Source organism: Convolutriloba macropyga, chromosome 12 (genome assembly GCF_964194025.1).
Source record: "Convolutriloba macropyga chromosome 12, txConMacr16.3, whole genome shotgun sequence".
In the NCBI taxonomy this organism is placed as follows: domain Eukaryota; kingdom Metazoa; phylum Xenacoelomorpha; order Acoela; family Convolutidae; genus Convolutriloba; species Convolutriloba macropyga.
Window position 1 is genome coordinate 14,829,497 of NC_134479.1, and position 18,391 is coordinate 14,847,887.

Consider the following 18,391-nt stretch of genomic DNA (forward strand, 5'->3'; position numbering starts at 1 on the left):
TGGTTGATACTGCTCAGTTGCTCTGAGTTCGCTCTCTGTAAAAATGCATTTTACGATCGGTTTTCTATCGGTGTCCAAGTTTGCGGATATACCCGTTGGTATTGTTCCTTTCTGTGGACACTGATTTGACAAGTGCCCAAAATCCTGGCAATTATAGCACTGCATCCCAGACGTTCTGGGTCGAAAGCCTTCCGGTCTTCCCGGACTTCTTTTCTGAAATCTTGGTTGACTTGATTCGGATAGAAATTTTGTTTGATTCTCAAGAATCTTCTCCATGATCTGTTTATATCGCTCTTGCTGCTCTAGCATCCTATTGAAGCTTCTGGTCTGAAACTCGATCTTTTGATTGACACCCGATGACAGACTGGTGTTAAGTGCTCTAAAGTCAGCTGTTACTGCCTATCATGATCTTGTTCACCCTTTGTCCATCTCACATGTCCATTTCTTCGTCCCCGCAGTTGACTGAATTCCGCTTTACTGATGGCGTCTAGAGCAATAGCCCGTTGTGTAACTGCATTGAAGCTTCCCGGTTCTTCCTTCAGGATTGTATATCTGATTTCGCTGTCCAACAGTTCGTCCATAAAGGCATCTTTGTTAGCTTCCTGTCGTCCCGCAACATCAAAATGAGCATTGGCTGCCTCTCCTAACTTATGAACTCGCCTTGAGAACTCTTGGATTGACTCTGATTCCAACTGCTGAAGAAGTTTGAAATCGGTGCGGGCACTCCTTGCGTTCGGAAAGTCGCCGATTCTGTTGTTAAGAGCGTTCAGAACTCACTATGGTCGGGGCTGGTTGTCCTTGCACTTGTTGAAAGTAATGATTGGGGAGATTGTAATACTCATCTAATGCATAACTGTTCAAACACGTGGGTCGCGTTGTCTCTGGTCATCCCAATTTTTGGCATTTTTTATGGATTCAAAGTGTCGAACCCATCTTTCGAAACTCTTGAAGTCGCGGCTAGGGTATCGGAGGGGGTTGAGAAGGGGTGGTGCTATTTGCTGCTGATTGTTCGCCTGGTTCTGTTGTTGCTGTTGCTGGTTGTTTGGTGCGTTGTTCACTTTTGGTAATTGAAGTAATTTTCGATGTAAAACCAAATGACACGGAAAAAATATACAGATGAGGTTTACCTTTGGAACGTATTCCAAAGATCTAACTCATCGGTTCTCTCAAATTCTAACTTTTCGTTTTTTTGTAAAATGCAAAACCAAAACCGCCTTCTAATCAGAAGAGTCCCTCTGTGGTTGCCAATATAGAATCTGAATATTTAGGGTAGAGGTTTTACCCTATTCACAATTCCACAATTGTTCCTAGAATCTATCTTTAGAGAAAACTACTGGACTGGATAGTAACTTCACAAACCTTCTACTCATAACTAGACTAAAGGGTTATGCCAGGCCCTCCGTTAAAGTCCTAAAGAAAGTCTTTTCAAGCGCTATAGAACTGTAGTCAATTGCCAATAATACTGATGATATTAGAATATGTCTGTATTGCTTCTCTATGTTATATGATATTTTAGCTTCTAAGAAGTGTTTTACCAAATGAAATAAATTGGTGACTCTAAGATTGAGAATTTTACCAGGTCCTCAATTCAGTTTCTAAATAATCGATCAACCAATATACTTAAAACAAATAGTAGATGACGTGAAGAGCTCGTCGGTGTTCACTCCACAACCCAACCAGACGAGTATTAACCAACTTGATAGAACGTCAAGACATTGTCCATCAGGTACTTCAGGTTGCTGCAGACCTTTTTAATTGTCTACTTGGTTCACCATTCCATACTACATGGGGTAACTTAAATTGCCAAGTCCTCTACGAGCAGGCAGGCCTACCTTCAGAGTGGCTTCACTATGCGGTCTACTAGAAGGAGCTTGGCCGATTAATACTCTCAGAAATCAATCGTCTTGATGTTGTCCGGAATTCGTTGTTGTCCTCCAGTTCGTTAACTAACTTACCCTCATTATTGATTGGTTGATCACTACTTTACTAGTCACCAAACTAAATTAAATCCAATAGAATGAAGCTAGATTGAGTTTGATTTCAGATCCTTAGAGATGTATTGTGAAGTTACTAAAGTTGTAAAATTACGCTGTTGATTAACAGAAAAACGAAAGAAACGATTAAGTCTTACCCAGTCCTAATTATTACAGGCTATGGTTCCTTCAGAACAACTAGTTACAAATGCCAGGCCTATGAGAGCCAATTATCGAGGCGTTTAGCAAATACCTACTAGATAACAGTTTAAGCTCTACTAAGTTATAAGAAAAGCTCTAAAAAGAGAAAGTAATTGAAAATTTGCTAAGTTGTTTTAACGAAAAGTATAGTTACCACAGTATACTAGTTCAAACAATTATTACAATTTTCAGCACCACGACAGAAATCTGTTAACTCACTCGTCTAATAAAATTTACTCCGCAATTCGTATTATCACGACAATATAATTATTTTCAGACTGCTTTTGGTTAGAAAAAAATTGGCTAAAATTGAGCCGTTTATATACTGCTTATCTATGTTTGGTTATGATAGATTAGTCCTATTTTTACCAAATTTTCCAAATCTTCGTATGAAAAGTGCCTTTTTGGGAAATGTTTTCAGAAGGTCAATCATGACTTTGATAACCTAGGCCCCTAATTTGGGTTTCTAATCCAATATTACGTGGGTGAGGGTTTGGATGTTCAGTCTATGATATAATCTTTATCAGAGTCCATATTTACTTATTCAACGTTCTCATCAGTTTAAATTATTTCACCATTATTATATTTGTACAGTTTCAAATTTAGAATTCGCTTTTGTGTTGGGAATAATTCAAGGTCAGTATTAATTTGGTTCTTTTCCGAAAAAACGCTTAAGTTTAGCTTTCCATTCCTACAGGACTAACAGTTGCGTATTGTTTCGCTGATGACATTTTAATTGATGGTACAAAAGTGAACAGGATCACTTTAAAATTGTTTTTGATTGTCACAAAACATTAGATTCAGACACATCACCCATATTTTTTTTACCAAAGTTTAATAATACGAAACCAGAAATAGAATGGCTGGTCTACAAAACAGCACAGACGGTTATTTGGCCTCTCATGTCTAGAACTTCATCAATTCTACCGACCGGAACTTTGAAAAAGAGACGTTGATTCATGAGATTGGTTGAGCATTTAACCCAGTTCAACCCAAATCTAGCTCAACTTTGTCATCTACCTCGCCCATTAATCAAACCGTACCTCCATTCATTTTTGAGAGACCTGCAGGTACCTTCAATTTGTACCGTCGTTCATGGATGACGAAATGGGTATACCGGTGGCGGTCAAGCAAGCCGATAGGCAAGCAAGCCGAATTTTAAAAATGAGGTCAAGTAAGCCAAAAAATTTTCGGATACCCGTATTTTAAGTTGCCCCTGGCGGGCCGGTGGGCGCGCTTCGCGCGCGTCGCGGCTTCGCCGCGATAACCGGCCCGCTATTTCCGTATACATCCCACAGCGGATGAGAGGCATGGCCATGGACAGCGGTCTGCTGAGGCCCGTACCCACTAGATGTCTAAAAATTGACGCATTTTTGTTTCTTTGGTGCATTGGAATACATTATGCACTATAATACTACGCGCAGTATTGATTGTAACGGCTGACAATGTATTATTTCTGATAGATTACATAACTTTTACATAACTTTCGACTTGCTTTTCTGTCGGCTTGCTTGCCTATCGGCTTACTTTGCATTCGCCGGGTATACCACATGCACTAAAAGACACGCTCGTTAAAGATTTGCACGCTAGCCAAACGTGAACTTTGATGCATGATTTGATGGTGGCCGTATGTGAACAGAGAGTTTTTAATAGGATCCATAGAATACTGATCATGCACTTGAATTGTTTGCAATTTAAAACCTACTAGCAGGCCCGCAAAAGCATCGCAAGAAAATAATTTAAAAGAATAGGTTTAAAATTGAGATTTTTTCGTACCAGCTCGGCTGTAAGCCATGCCCATCCTTCAACAGCCAGAGGTATTACGTTACGTTACCGATGTGTTTGGTTTAGTATATTACGCCAAGTAACACCAATTTTTTGATTAAAGACTTAATTGGCTGAGCTATCTTGCAAATTTAAGTACCACTAAGACTTGTACAGATAACGAACTTCTACATGTTGGCAGAGCACAACTCATATAAAACATTAATCTACATGTTTAAGGTGCGATAAAACAGGCGAAGAGCGGATGAGAATTAAATCCCAATTTTTCGAAAAAAAAATCGCATCTTTCGAGATCACATTTTATACTCCCAAATTACCTATAAATCCCAAGTTTCAAAAGAGCTGCGGCACTTACAGCTGAAAGCCCCGAGGGGATTACATGTGCTGCAAGTCCCGCCAACTGGGAGCGCGAAAGCTGGAGATGAAAAGTCCAAACGTGTCCAAGTGAAGGACTTGGCCAATCTACCTCCAACATAATTGGAGGTGAATATTAACAATCTATTACAGTAGATGAGGTCGTCAGATACGACGCAATCTTAAATTCCTGCTTAAAGAAAGCGAGAAAAGAAGAAAAGAAAGTGAGAAAAGAAAGTGAGAAAAGAAAGTGAGAAAAGAAAGTGAAAAGAGAAAGTGAGAAAAAGTGAGAAAAGATAGTGAGAAAAGAAAGTGGGAGAAGAAAGTGGGAGAAGAAAGTGGGAGCAGAAAGTGAGGAAAAAAAGTGAGAAAAGAAAGTGAGAAAAGAAAATGAGAAAATAAAGTGAGAAAAGAAAGTGAGAAAAAAAATGAGAAAAGAAAGTGAGAAAAGAAAGTGAGAAAAGAAAGTGAGAAAGGAAAGTGAAAAAATAAAGTGCGAAAAGAAAGTATGAAAAGAAAATGAGAAAAGAAAGTGAGAAAGAAAGTGAGAAAAGAAAGTGAGAAAAGAAAGTGGGAAAAGAAATTGAGAAATGAAAGTGAGAAAAGAACATGAGAAAAAAACGAGAAAAGAGAGTTAGAAAAAAAAGAGAAAAGAAAAAGAGAAAAGAAAGTGAGAAAAGAAAGTGAGAAAAGAAAATGAGAAAAGAATGTTAGAAAAGAAAGTGAGAAATGATATGAGAAAAGAAAGTGAGATAAGAAAGTGAGATAAGAAAGTGAGATAAGAAATTGAGATAAGAAAGTGAGAAAAGAAAGTGTAGAAAAAAAAGTGAGAAAAGAAAGTAAGAAAAGAAAGTGAGAAAAGAAACTGAGAAAAGAAAGTGAGAAAAGAAAGTGAGAAAAGAAAGTGAGAAAAGAAAGTGAGAAAAGAAAGTGAGAAAAGAAAGTGAGAAAAGAAAGTGAGAAACGAAAGTGAGAAAAGGAAGCGAGAAAATTTAGTGGGAAAAAAATGAGAAAAGAAAGTGAGAAAAGAAAGTGAGAAAAGAAAGTGAGAAAAGAAAAAGAGGAAAGAAGGTGAGAAAAGTAGGTGAGAAAAGAAAGTGAGAAAAGAAAGTGAGAAAAGAAAGTGAGAAAAGAAAGAGAGAGAATAAAATGAGAAAAGAAAGTGAGAAAAAAGGGAGGAAAAAATGAGAAAAGAAAATGAGAAAAGAAAGTGAGAGAAGAAAGTGAGAAACGAAAGTGAGAAAAGAAAGTGAGAAAAGAAAGTGAAAAAAGAAAGTGAGAAAAGAAAGTGAGAAAAGAAAGTGGTAAAAGAAAGTGAGAAAAGAAAGTTAGAAAAAAGGGAGGAAAAACGAGAAAAAGCGAGAAAAGGAAGTGAGAAAGAAAGTGAGAAAAGAAAGTGAGAAAAGAAAGTGAGAAAAAAACGAGAAAAGAAAGTGAGAAAAGAAAAAGAGAAAAGAAAAAGAGAAAAGAAAAAGAGAAAAGAAAGTCGGCTTGCTTTTCTGTCGGCTTGCTTGCCTATCGGCTTACTTTGCATTCGCCGGGTATACCACATGCACTAAAAGACACGCTCGTTAAAGATTTGCACGCTAGCCAAACGTGAACTTTGATGCATGATTTGATGGTGGCCGTATGTGAACAGAGAGTTTTTAATAGGATCAATAGAATACTGATCATGCACTTGAATTGTTTGCAATTTAAAACCTACTAGCAGGCCCGCAAAAGCATCGCAAGAAAATAATTTAAAAGAATAGGTTTAAAATTGAGATTTTTTCGTACCAGCTCGGGCTGTAAGCCATGCCCATCCTTCAACAGCCAGAGGTATTACGTTACGTTACCGATGTGTTTAGTTTAGTATATTACGCCAAGTAACGCCAATTTTTTGATTAAAGACTTAATTGGCTGAGCTATCTTGCAAATTTAAGTACCACTAAGACTTGTACAGATAACGAACTTCTACATGTTGGCAGAGCACAACTCATATAAAACATTAATCTACAGGTTTAAGGTGCGATAAAACAGGCGAAGAGCGGAACGAGAATTAAATCCCAATTTTTCGAAAAAAATCGCATCTTTCGAGATCACATTTTATACTCCCAAATTACCTATAAATCCCAAGTTTCAAAAGAGCTGCGGCACTTACAGCTGAAAGCCCCGAGGGATTACATGTGCTGCAAGTCCCGACCAACTGGGAGCGCGAAAGCTGGAGATGAAAAGTCCAAACGTGTCCAAGTGAAGGACTTGGCCAATCTACCTCCAACATAATTGGAGGTGAATATTAACAATCTATTACAGTAGATGAGGTCGTCAGATACGACGCAATCTTAAATTCCTGCTTATAGAAAGCGAGAAAAGAAGAAAAGAAAGTGAGAAAAGAAAGTGAGAAAAGAAAGCGAGAAAAGAAAGTGAAAAGAGAAAGTGAGAAAAAGTGAGAAAAGATAGTGAGAAAAGAAAGTGGGAGAAGAAAGTGGGAGAAGAAAGTGGGAGCAGAAAGTGAGGAAAAAAAGTGAGAAAAGAAAGTGAGAAAAGAAAATGAGAAAAGAAAGTGAGAAAAGAAAGTGAGAAAAGAAAGTGAGAAAAGAAAGTGAGAAAAGAAAGTGAGAAAAGAAAGTGAGAAAGGAAAGTGAAAAAATAAAGTGCGAAAAGAAAGTATGAAAAGAAAATGAGAAAAGAAAGTGAGAAAGAAAGTGAGAAAAGAAAGTGAGAAAAAAAAGTGGGAAAAGAAATTGAGAAATGAAAGTGAGAAAAAAACATGAGAAAAAAACGAGAAAAGAGAGTGAGAAAAAAAAGAGAAAAGAAAAAGAGAAAAGAAAGTGAGAAAAGAAAGTGAGAAAAGAAAGTGAGAAAAGAAAGTGAGAAAAGAATATGAGAAAAGAAAGTGAGATAAGAAAGTGAGATAAGAAAGTGAGATAAGAAATTGAGATAAGAAAGTGAGAAAAGAAAGTGTAGAAAAAAGTGAGAAAAGAAAGTAAGAAAAGAAAGTAAGAAAAGAAAGTGAGAAAAGAAACTGAGAAAAGAAAGTGAGAAAAGAAAGTGAGAAAAGAAAGTGAGAAAAGAAAGTGAGAAAAGAAAGTGAGAAAAGAAAGTGAGAAACGAAAGTGAGAAAAGAAAGCGAGAAAATTTAGTGGGAAAAGAAAATGAGAAAAGAAAGTGAGAAAAGAAAGTGAGAAAAGAAAGTGAGAAAAGAAAAAGAGGAAAGAAGGTGAAAAAAGAAGGTGAGAAAAGAAAGTGAGAAAAGAAAGTGAGAAAAGAAAGTGATAAAAGAAAGAGAGAGAAGAAAGTGAGAAAAGAAAGTGAGAAGAAAGGGAGGAAAAAATGAGAAAAGAAAATGAGAAAAGAAAGTGAGAGAAGAAAGTGAGAAACGTAAGTGAGAAAAGAAAGTGAGAAAAGAAAGTGAAAAAAGAAAGTGAGAAAAGAAAGTGAGAAAAGAAAGTGGTAAAAGAAAGTGAGAAAATAAAGTTAGAAAAAAGGGAGGAAAAACGAGAAAAAGCGAGAAAAGGAAGTGAGAAAGAAAGTGAGAAAAGAAAGTGAGAAAAGAAAGTGAGAAAAAAACGAGAAAAGAAAGTGAGAAAAGAAAAAGAGAAAAGAAAAAAAGAAAAGAAAAAGAGAAAAGAAAGTGAGAAAAGAAAGTGTGAAAAGAAAGTGAGAAAAAAAAGTGAGAAAAGAAAGTGAGAAAAGAAATTTAGAAAAAAGGGAGGAAAAAAATGAGAAAAGAAAGCGAGAAAAGGAATTGAGAAAGAAAGTGAGAAAAGAAAATGAGGAAAAAAGTGAGAAATGATAGTGAGAAAAGAAAGTGAGAACAGAAAGTGAGAAAAGAAAGTGAGAAAAGAATGTGAGAAAAGAAAGTGAGAAAAGAATGTGAGAAAAGAAAGTGAGATAAGAAAGTGAGATAAGAAAGTGAGATAAGAAAGTGAGATAAGAAAGTGAGAAAAGAAAGTGTAGAAAAAAAAGTGAGAAAAGAAAGTAAGAAAAGAAAGTGAGAAAAGAAACTGAGAAAAGAATGTGAGAAAAGAAAGTGAGAAAAGAAAGTGAGAAAAGAAAGTGAGAAAAGAAAGTGAGAAAAGAAAGTGAGAAACGAAAGTGAGAAAAGAAAGCGAGAAAATTAAGTGAGAAAAGAAAATGAGAAAAGAAAGTGAGAAAAGAAAGTGAGAAAAGAAAGTGAGAAAAGAAAAAGAGGAAAGAAGGTGAGAAAAGAAGGTGAGAAAAGAAAGTGAGAAAAGAAAGTGAGAAAAGAAAATGAGAAAAGAAAGAGAGAGAAGAAAGTGAGAAAAGAACATGAGAAAAAAACGAGAAAAGAGAGTGAGAGAAAAAAGAGAAAACAAAAAGAGAAACGAATGTGAGAAAAGAAAGTGAGAAAAGAAAGTGAGAAAAGAAAGTGAGAAAAGAAAGTGGGAAAAGAATGTGAGAAAAGAAAGTGAGATAAGAAAGTGAGATAAGAAAGTGAGATAAGAAAGTGAGATAAGAAAGTGAGAAAAGAAAGTGGAGAAAAAAAAGTGAGAAAAGAAAGTAAGAAAAGAAAGTGAGAAAAGAAACTGAGAAAAGAAAGTGAGAAAAGAAAGTGAGAAAAGAAAGTGAGAAAAAAAAGTGAGAAAAGAAAGTGAGAAAAGAAAGTGAGAAACGAAAGTGAGAAAAGAAAGCGAGAAAATTAAGTGAGAAAAGAAAATGAGAAAAGAAAGTGAGAAAAGAAAGTGAGAAAAGAAATAGAGAAAAGAAAAAGAGGAAAGAAGGTGAGAAAAGAAGGTGAGAAAGGAAAGTGAGAAAAGAAAGTGAGAAAAGAAAGTGAGAAAAGAAAGAGAGAGAAGAAAGTGAGAAAAGAAAGTGAGAAAAAAGGGAGGAAAAAATGAGAAAAGAAAATGAGAAAAGAAAGTGAGAGAAGAAAGTGAGAAACGAAATTGAGAAAAGAAAGTGAGAAAAGAAAGTGAAAAAAGAAAGTGAGAAAAGAAAGTGAGAAAAGAAAGTGATAAAAGAAAGTGAGAAAAGAAAGTTAGAAAAAAGGGAGGAAAAATGAGAAAAAGCGAGAAAAGGAAGTGAGAAAGAAAGTGAGAAAAGAAAGTGAGAAAAGAAAGTGAGAAAAAAACGAGAAAAGAAAGTGAGAAAAGAAAAAGAGAAAAGAAAAAGAGAAAAGAAAAAGAGAAAAGAAAAAGAGAAAAGAAAGTGAGAAAAGAAAGTGTGAAAAGAAAGTGAGAGAAAAAAGTGAGAAAAGAAAGTGAGAAAAGAAACTTAGAAAAAAGGGAGGAAAAAAATGAGAAAAGAAAGCGAGAAAAAGAAGTGAGAAAGAAAGTGAGAAAAGAAAATGAGAAAAAAAGTGAGAAATGATAGTGAGAAAAGAAAGTGAGAAAAGAAAGTGAGAAAAAAAGTGAGAAAAGAGTGTGAGAAAAGAAAGTGAGATAAGAAAGTGAGATAAGAAAGTGAGATAAGAAAGTGAGATAAGAAAGTGAGAAAAGATAGTGTAGAAAGAAAGTGAGAAAAGAAAGTAAGAAAAGAAAGTGAGAAAAGAAACTGAGAAAAGAAAGTGAGAAAAGAAAGTGAGAAAAGAAAGTGAGAAAAGAAAGTGAGAAAAGAAAGTGAAAAACGAAAGTGAGAAAAGAAAGCGAGAAAATTAAGTGAGAAAAGAAAATGAGAAAAGAAAGTGAGAAAAGAAAGTGAGAAAAAAAAGTGAGAAAAGAAAGTGAGAAAAGAAACTTAGAAAAAAGGGAGGAAAAAAATGAGAAAAGAAAGCGAGAAAAGGAAGTGAGAAAGAAAGTGAGAAAAGAAAATGAGAAAAAAAGTGAGAAATGATAGTGAGAAAAGAAAGTGAGAAAAGAAAGTGAGAAAAAAAGTGAGAAAAGAGTGTGAGAAAAGAAAGTGAGATAAGAAAGTGAGATAAGAAAGTGAGATAAGAAAGTGAGATAAGAAAGTGAGAAAAGATAGTGTAGAAAGAAAGTGAGAAAAGAAAGTAAGAAAAGAAACTGAGAAAAGAAAGTGAGAAAAGAAAGTGAGAAAAGAAAGTGAGAAAAGAAAGTGAGAAAAGAAAGTGAGAAAAGAAAGTGAAAAACGAAAGTGAGAAAGAAAGCGAGAAAATTAAGTGAGGAAAGAAAATGAGAAAAGAAAGTGAGAAAAGAAAGTGAGAAAAAAAAGTGAGAAAAGAAAGTGAGAAAAGAAACTTAGAAAAAAGGGAGGAAAAAAATGAGAAAAGAAAGCGAGAAAAGGAAGTGAGAAAGAAAGTGAGAAAAGAAAATGAGAAAAAAAGTGAGAAATGATAGTGAGAAAAGAAAGTGAGAAAAGAAAGTGAGAAAAAAAGTGAGAAAAGAGTGTGAGAAAAGAAAGTGAGATAAGAAAGTGAGATAAGAAAGTGAGATAAGAAAGTGAGATAAGAAAGTGAGAAAAGATAGTGTAGAAAGAAAGTGAGAAAAGAAAGTAAGAAAAGAAAGTGAGAAAAGAAACTGAGAAAAGAAAGTGAGAAAAGAAAGTGAGAAAAGAAAGTGAGAAAAGAAAGTGAGAAAAGAAAGTGAGAAAAGAAAGTGAGAAAAAAAAGTGAGAAAAGAAAGTGAGAAAAGAAACTTAGAAAAAAGGGAGGAAAAAAATGAGAAAAGAAAGCGAGAAAAGGAAGTGAGAAAGAAAGTGAGAAAAGAAAATGAGAAAAAAAGTGAGAAATGATAGTGAGAAAAGAAAGTGAGAAAAGAAAGTGAGAAAAAAAGTGAGAAAAGAGTGTGAGAAAAGAAAGTGAGATAAGAAAGTGAGATAAGAAAGTGAGATAAGAAAGTGAGATAAGAAAGTGAGAAAAGATAGTGTAGAAAGAAAGTGAGAAAAGAAAGTAAGAAAAGAAACTGAGAAAAGAAAGTGAGAAAAGAAAGTGAGAAAAGAAAGTGAGAAAAAAAGTGAGAAAAGAAAGTGAGAAAAGAAACTTAGAAAAAAGGGAGGAAAAAAATGAGAAAAGAAAGCGAGAAAATTAAGTGAGGAAAGAAAATGAGAAAAGAAAGTGAGAAAAGAAAGTGAGAAAAAAAAGTGAGAAAAGAAAGTGAGAAAAGAAACTTAGAAAAAAGGGAGGAAAAAAATGAGAAAAGAAAGCGAGAAAAGGAAGTGAGAAAGAAAGTGAGAAAAGAAAATGAGAAAAAAAGTGAGAAATGATAGTGAGAAAAGAAAGTGAGAAAAGAAAGTGAGAAAAAAAGTGAGAAAAGAGTGTGAGAAAAGAAAGTGAGATAAGAAAGTGAGATAAGAAAGTGAGATAAGAAAGTGAGATAAAAAAGTGAGAAAAGATAGTGTAGAAAGAAAGTGAGAAAAGAAAGTAAGAAAAGAAAGTGAGAAAAGAAACTGAGAAAAGAAAGTGAGAAAAGAAAGTGAGAAAAGAAAGTGAGAAAAGAAAGTGAGAAAAGAAAGTGAGAAAAGAAAGTGAGAAAAAAAAGTGAGAAAAGAAAGTGAGAAAAGAAACTTAGAAAAAAGGGAGGAAAAAAATGAGAAAAGAAAGCGAGAAAAGGAAGTGAGAAAGAAAGTGAGAAAAGAAAATGAGAAAAAAAGTGAGAAATGATAGTGAGAAAAGAAAGTGAGAAAAGAAAGTGAGAAAAAAAGTGAGAAAAGAGTGTGAGAAAAGAAAGTGAGATAAGAAAGTGAGATAAGAAAGTGAGATAAGAAAGTGAGATAAGAAAGTGAGAAAAGATAGTGTAGAAAGAAAGTGAGAAAAGAAAGTAAGAAAAGAAACTGAGAAAAGAAAGTGAGAAAAGAAAGTGAGAAAAGAAAGTGAGAAAAGAAAGTGAGAAAAGAAAGTGAGAAAAGAAAGTGAAAAACGAAAGTGAGAAAAGAAAGCGAGAAAATTAAGTGAGGAAAGAAAATGAGAAAAGAAAGTGAGAAAAGAAAGTGAGAAAAAAAAGTGAGAAAAGAAAGTGAGAAAAGAAACTTAGAAAAAAGGGAGGAAAAAAATGAGAAAAGAAAGCGAGAAAAGGAAGTGAGAAAGAAAGTGAGAAAAGAAAATGAGAAAAAAAGTGAGAAATGATAGTGAGAAAAGAAAGTGAGAAAAGAAAGTGAGAAAAAAAGTGAGAAAAGAGTGTGAGAAAAGAAAGTGAGATAAGAAAGTGAGATAAGAAAGTGAGATAAGAAAGTGAGATAAGAAAGTGAGAAAAGATAGTGTAGAAAGAAAGTGAGAAAAGAAAGTAAGAAAAGAAAGTGAGAAAAGAAACTGAGAAAAGAAAGTGAGAAAAGAAAGTGAGAAAAGAAAGTGAGAAAAGAAAGTGAGAAAAGAAAGTGAGAAAAGAAAGTGAGAAAAGAAAGTGAAAAACGAAAGTGAGAAAAGAAAGCGAGAAAATTAAGTGAGAAAAGAAAGTGAGAAAAGAAAGTGAAAAACGAAAGTGAGAAAAGAAAGCGAGAAAATTAAGTGAGGAAAGAAAATGAGAAAAGAAAGTGAGAAAAGAAAGTGAGAAAAAAAAGTGAGAAAAGAAAGTGAGAAAAGAAACTTAGAAAAAAGGGAGGAAAAAAATGAGAAAAGAAAGCGAGAAAAGGAAGTGAGAAAGAAAGTGAGAAAAGAAAATGAAAAAAAAAGTGAGAAATGATAGTGAGAAAAGAAAGTGAGAAAAGAAAGTGAGAAAAAAAGTGAGAAAAGAGTGTGAGAAAAGAAAGTGAGATAAGAAAGTGAGATAAGAAAGTGAGATAAGAAAGTGAGAAAAGATAGTGTAGAAAGAAAGTGAGAAAAGAAAGTAAGAAAAGAAACTGAGAAAAGAAAGTGAGAAAAGAAAGTGAGAAAAGAAAGTGAGAAAAGAAAGTGAGAAAAGAAAGTGAAAAACGAAAGTGAGAAAAGAAAGCGAGAAAATTAAGTGAGGAAAGAAAATGAGAAAAGAAAGTGAGAAAAGAAAGTGAGAAAAAAAAGTGAGAAAAGAAAGTGAGAAAAGAAACTTAGAAAAAAGGGAGGAAAAAAATGAGAAAAAAAAGCGAGAAAAGGAAGTGAGAAAGAAAGTGAGAAAAGAAAATGAGAAAAAAAGTGAGAAATGATAGTGAGAAAAGAAAGTGAGAAAAGAAAGTGAGAAAAAAAGTGAGAAAAGAGTGTGAGAAAAGAAAGTGAGATAAGAAAGTGAGATAAGAAAGTGAGATAAGAAAGTGAGATAAGAAAGTGAGAAAAGATAGTGTAGAAAGAAAGTGAGAAAAGAAAGTAAGAAAAGAAAGTGAGAAAAGAAACTGAGAAAAGAAAGTGAGAAAAGAAAGTGAGAAAAGAAAGTGAGAAAAGAAAGTGAGAAAAGAAAGTGAGAAATGATAGTGAGAAAAGAAAGTGAGAAAAGAAAGTGAGAAAAAAAGTGAGAAAAGAGTGTGAGAAAAGAAAGTGAGATAAGAAAGTGAGATAAGAAAGTGAGATAAGAAAGTGAGATAAGAAAGTGAGAAAAGATAGTGTAGAAAGAAAGTGAGAAAAGAAAGTAAGAAAAGAAAGTGAGAAAAGAAACTGAGAAAAGAAAGTGAGAAAAGAAAGTGAGAAAAAAAGTGAGAAAAGAGTGTGAGAAAAGAAAGTGAGATAAGAAAGTGAGATAAGAAAGTGAGATAAGAAAGTGAGATAAGAAAGTGAGAAAAGATAGTGTAGAAAGAAAGTGAGAAAAGAAAGTAAGAAAAGAAAGTGAGAAAAGAAAGTGAGAAAAGAAAAAGAGGAAAGAAGGTGAGAAAAGAAGGTGAGAAAAGAAAGTGAGAAAAGAGGGTGAGAAAAGAAATTGAGAAAAGAAAGAGAGAAAAGAAAGTGAGAAAAGAAAGTGAGAAAAAAGGGAGGAAAAAATGAGAAAAGAAAATGAGAAAAGAAAGTGAGAGAAGAAAGTGAGAAACGAAAGTGAGAAAAAAGGGAGGAAAAAAATGAGAAAAGAAAGCGAGAAAAGGAAACGAGAAAGAAAGTGAGAAAAGAAAATGAGGAAAAAAGTGAGAATTGATAGTGAGAAAAGAAAGTGAGAAAAGAATGTAAGAAAAGAAAGTAAGAAAAAAAGGAGGAAAAATGAGAAAAAGCCAGAAAAGGAAGTGAGAAAGAAAGTGAGAAAAGAAAGTGAGAAAAAAACGAGAAAAGAAAGTGGGAAAAGGAAAAGAGAAAAGAAAAACAGAAAAGAAAAAGAGAAAAGAAAGTGAGAAAAGAAAGTGTGAAAAGAAAGTGAGAAAAAAAGTGAGAAAAGAATATGAGAAAAGAAACTTAGAAAAAAGGGAGGAAAAAATGAGAAAAGAAAGCGAGAAAAGGAAACGAGAAAGAAAGTGAGATAAGAAAATGAGAAAAAAAGTGAGAAATGATAGTGAGAAAAGAAAGCGAGAAAAGAAAGTAAGAAAAGAAAGTAAGAAAAGAAAGTAAGAAAAGAAAGTTAGAAAAAAGGGACGAAAAAATGAGAAAAGAAAGCGAGAAAAGGAAGTGAGAAAGAAAGTGAGAAAAGAAACTGAGAAAAGAAAATGAGAAAAGAAAGTGAGAAAAGAAAGTGAGAAAAGAAAGTGAGAAAAGCAAGTGAGAAAAGAAAGTGAGAAAAAAGGGAGGAGAAAATGAGAGAAGAAAATGACAAAAGAAAGTGCGAAAAGAAAGTGAGAAAAGAAAGTTAGAAAAGAAAGTGAAAAAAGAAAGTGAGAAAAGAAAGTGAGAAAAGAAAGTGATAAAAGTGAGTGAGAAAAGAAAGTGAGAAAAGAAAGTGAGAAAAGTGAGAAAAAAAGGTAGAAAAGAAAGTTTGAAAAGAAAGTGAGAAAAGAAACTGAGAAAAGAAAGTTAGAAAAAAACGAGAAACGAAAGTGAGAAAAAAAGGTGAGAAAAGGAAGTGAGAAAAGAAAGTGAGAAAAGAAAGTGAGAAAAGAAAGTGAGAAAAGAAAGTGAGAAAAGAAAGTGAGAAAATAAAGTGAGAAAAGAAAGTGACAAAAGAAAGTGAGAAAAGACAGTGAGAAAAGAAAGTGAGAAAAGAAAGTGAGAAAAAAGGGAGGAAAAAATGAGAAAAGAAAGTGAGAAAAGAGAGAAAAGAAAGTGAGAAAAGAAAGTGAGAAAAAAAGTGAGAAAAGAAATTGAGAAAAGAAACTTAGAAAAAAGGGAGGAAAAAAATGAGAAAAGAAAGCGAGAAAAGGAAACGAGAAAGAAAGTGAGAAAAGAAAATGAGAAAAAAAGTGAGAAATGATAGTGAGAAAAGAAAGTGAGAAAAGAAAGTAAGAAAAGAAAGTAAGAAAAAAAGGAGGAAAAATGAGAAAAAGCGAGAAAAGGAAGTGAGAAAGAAAGTGAGAAAAGAAAGTGAGAAAAAAACGAGAAAAGAAAGTGAGAAAAGAAAAAGAGAAAAGAAAAAGAGAAAAGAAAAAGAGAAAAGAAATTGAGAAAAGAAAGTGTGAAAAGAAAGTGAGAAAAAAAGTGAGAAAAGAATGTGAGAAAAGAAACTTAGAAAAAAGGGAGGAAAAAATGAGAAAAGAAAGCGAGAAAAGGAAACGAGAAAGAAAGTGAGAAAAGAAAATGAGAAAAAAGTGAGAAATGATAGTGAGAAAAGAAAGTGAGAAAAGAAAGTAAGAAAAGAAAGTAAGAAAAGAAAGTAAGAAAAGAAAGTTAGAAAAAAGGGACGAAAAAATGAGAAAAGAAAGCGAGAAAAGGAAGTGAGAAAGAAAGTGAGAAAAGAAACTGAGAAAAGAAAATGAGAAAAGAAAGTGAGAAAAGAAAGTGAGAAAAGAAAGTGAGAAAAGCAAGTGAGAAAAGAAAGTGAGAAAAAAGGGAGGAGAAAATGAGAGAAGAAAATGAGAAAAGAAAGTGCGAAAAGAAAGTGAGAAAAGAAAGTTGGAAAAGAAAGTGATAAAAGTGAGTGAAAAGAAAGTGAGAAAAGTGAGAAAGAAAGGGAGAAAAGAAAGTTTGAAAAGAAAGTGAGAAAAGAAACTGAGAAAAGAAAGTTAGAAAAAAACGAGAAAGGAAAGTGAGAAAAGAAAGTGAGAAAAGGAAGTGAGAAAAGAAAGTGAGAAAAGAAAGTGAGAAAAGAAAGTGAGAAAAGAAAGTGAGAAAAGAAAGTGAGAAAAGAAAGTGAGAAAATAAAGTGAAAAAAGAAAGTGAGAAAAGAAAGTGAGAAAAAAGGGAGGAAAAAATGAGAAAAGAAAGTTAGAAAAGAGAGAAAAGAAAGTGAGAAAAGAAAGTGAGAAAAGTAAGTGAGAAAAGAAAGTGAGAAGAGCAAGTGAGAAAAAAAGTGAGAAAACAAAGTGAGAAAAGAAAGTGAGAAGAGAAAGTGAGAGAAGAAAGTTGGAAAAAAAAGTGATAAAAGTGAGTCAGAAAAGAACGTGAGAAAAGAAAGTGAGAAAAGACAAAGAGAAAGTGGGAGAAGAAAGTGAGAAAAGTAAGTGACACAAGAAAGTGAAAAAAGTGAGAAGAAGTGAGAAAAGAAAGTGAGAAAAAAAGTGAGAAAAGTAAGTGAGAAAAAAAGTGAGACAAAAAGTGAGAAAACAAAGTGAGAAAAGAAAGTGAGAAAAAAAGTGAGAAAAGAAAGTGAGAAAACAGAGAGAAAAGAAAGTGAGAAAAGAAAGTGAGAAAAGAAAGTGAGAAAGAAAGTGAGAAAAGAAAGTGAGAAAAGAAAGTGAGAAAAAAAGTGAGAAAATAAAGTGAGAAAAGAAAGTGAGAAAAGAAAGTGAGAAAAGACAGTGAGAAAAAAAGTGAGAAAAGAAAGTAAGAAAAGAAAGTGAGAAAAGAAAGTGAGAAAAGAAAGTGAGAAAAAAAATGATCAAAGTGAGTGAGAAAAGAAAGTGAGAAAAGTGACAAAAAAAGGGAGAAAAGAAAACTTGAAAAGAAAGTGAAAAAAGAAACTGAGAAAAGAAAGTTAGAAAAAAACGAGAAAAGAAAGTGAAAAAAGAAAGTGAGAAAAGAAAAAGAGAAAAGAAAAAGAGAAAAGAAAGTGAGTAAAGGAAGTGAGAAAAGGAAGTGAGAAAAGAAAGTGAGAAAAGACAGTGAGAAAAGAAAGTGAGAAAAGAAAGTTAGAAAAGAAAGTGAGAAAAGAAAGTGAGAAAAGAAAAAGAGAAAGGAAAGTGAGAAAAGAAAGTGAGAAAAGAAAGTGAGAAAAGAAAGTGATAAAAGTGAGTGAGAAAAGAAAGTGAGAAAAGTGAGAAAAAAAGGGAGAAAAGAAAATTTGAAAAAATAGTGAAAAAAGAAACTGAGAAAAGAAAGTTAGAAAAAAACGAGAAAAGAAAGTGAAAAAAGAAAGTGAGAAAAGAAAAAGGGAAAAGAAAAAGAGAAAAGAAAGTGAGTAAAGGAAGTGAGAAAAGAAAGTGAGAAAAGAAAGTGAGAAAAGAAAGTGAGAAAAGAAAGTGAAAAAAGAAACTGAGAAAAGAAAGTTAGAAAAAAACGAGAAAAGAAAGTGAAAAAAGAAAGTGAGAAAAGAAAAAGAGAAAAGAAAAAGAGAAAAGAAAGTGGGTAAAGGAAGTGAGAAAAGGAAGTGAGAAAAGAAAGTGAGAAAAGACAGTGAGAAAAGAAAGTGAGAAAAGAAAGTTAGAAATGAAAATGAGAAAAGAAAGTTAGAAAAAAAACGAGAAAAGAAAGTGAAAAAAGAAAGTGAGAAAAGAAAAAGAGAAAAGAAAAAGAGAAAAGAAAGTGAGTAAAGGAAGTGAGAAAAGGAAGTGAGAAAAGAAAGTGAGAAAAGACAGTGAGAAAAGAAAGTGAGAAAAGAAAGTTAGAAAAGAAAGTGAGAAAAGAAAGTGAGAAAAGAAAAAGAGAAAGGAAAGTGAGAAAAGAAAGTGAGAAAAGAAAACTTGAAAAGAAAGTGAAAAAAGAAACTGAGAAAAGAAAGTTAGAAAAAAACGAGAAAAGAAAGTGAAAAAAGAAAGTGAGAAAAGAAAAAGAGAAAAGAAAAAGAGAAAAGAAAGTGAGTAAAGGAAGTGAGAAAAGGAAGTGAGAAAAGAAAGTGAGAAAAGACAGTGAGAAAAGAAAGTGAGAAAAGAAAGTTAGAAAAGAAAGTGAGAAAAGAAAGTGAGAAAAGAAAAAGAGAAAGGAAAGTGAGAAAAGAAAGTGAGAAAAGAAAGTGAGAAAAGAAAGTGATAAAAGTGAGTGAGAAAAGAAAGTGAGAAAAGTGAGAAAAAAAGGGAGAAAAGAAAATTTGAAAAAATAGTGAAAAAAGAAACTGAGAAAAGAAAGTTAGAAAAAAACGAGAAAAGAAAGTGAAAAAAGAAAGTGAGAAAAGAAA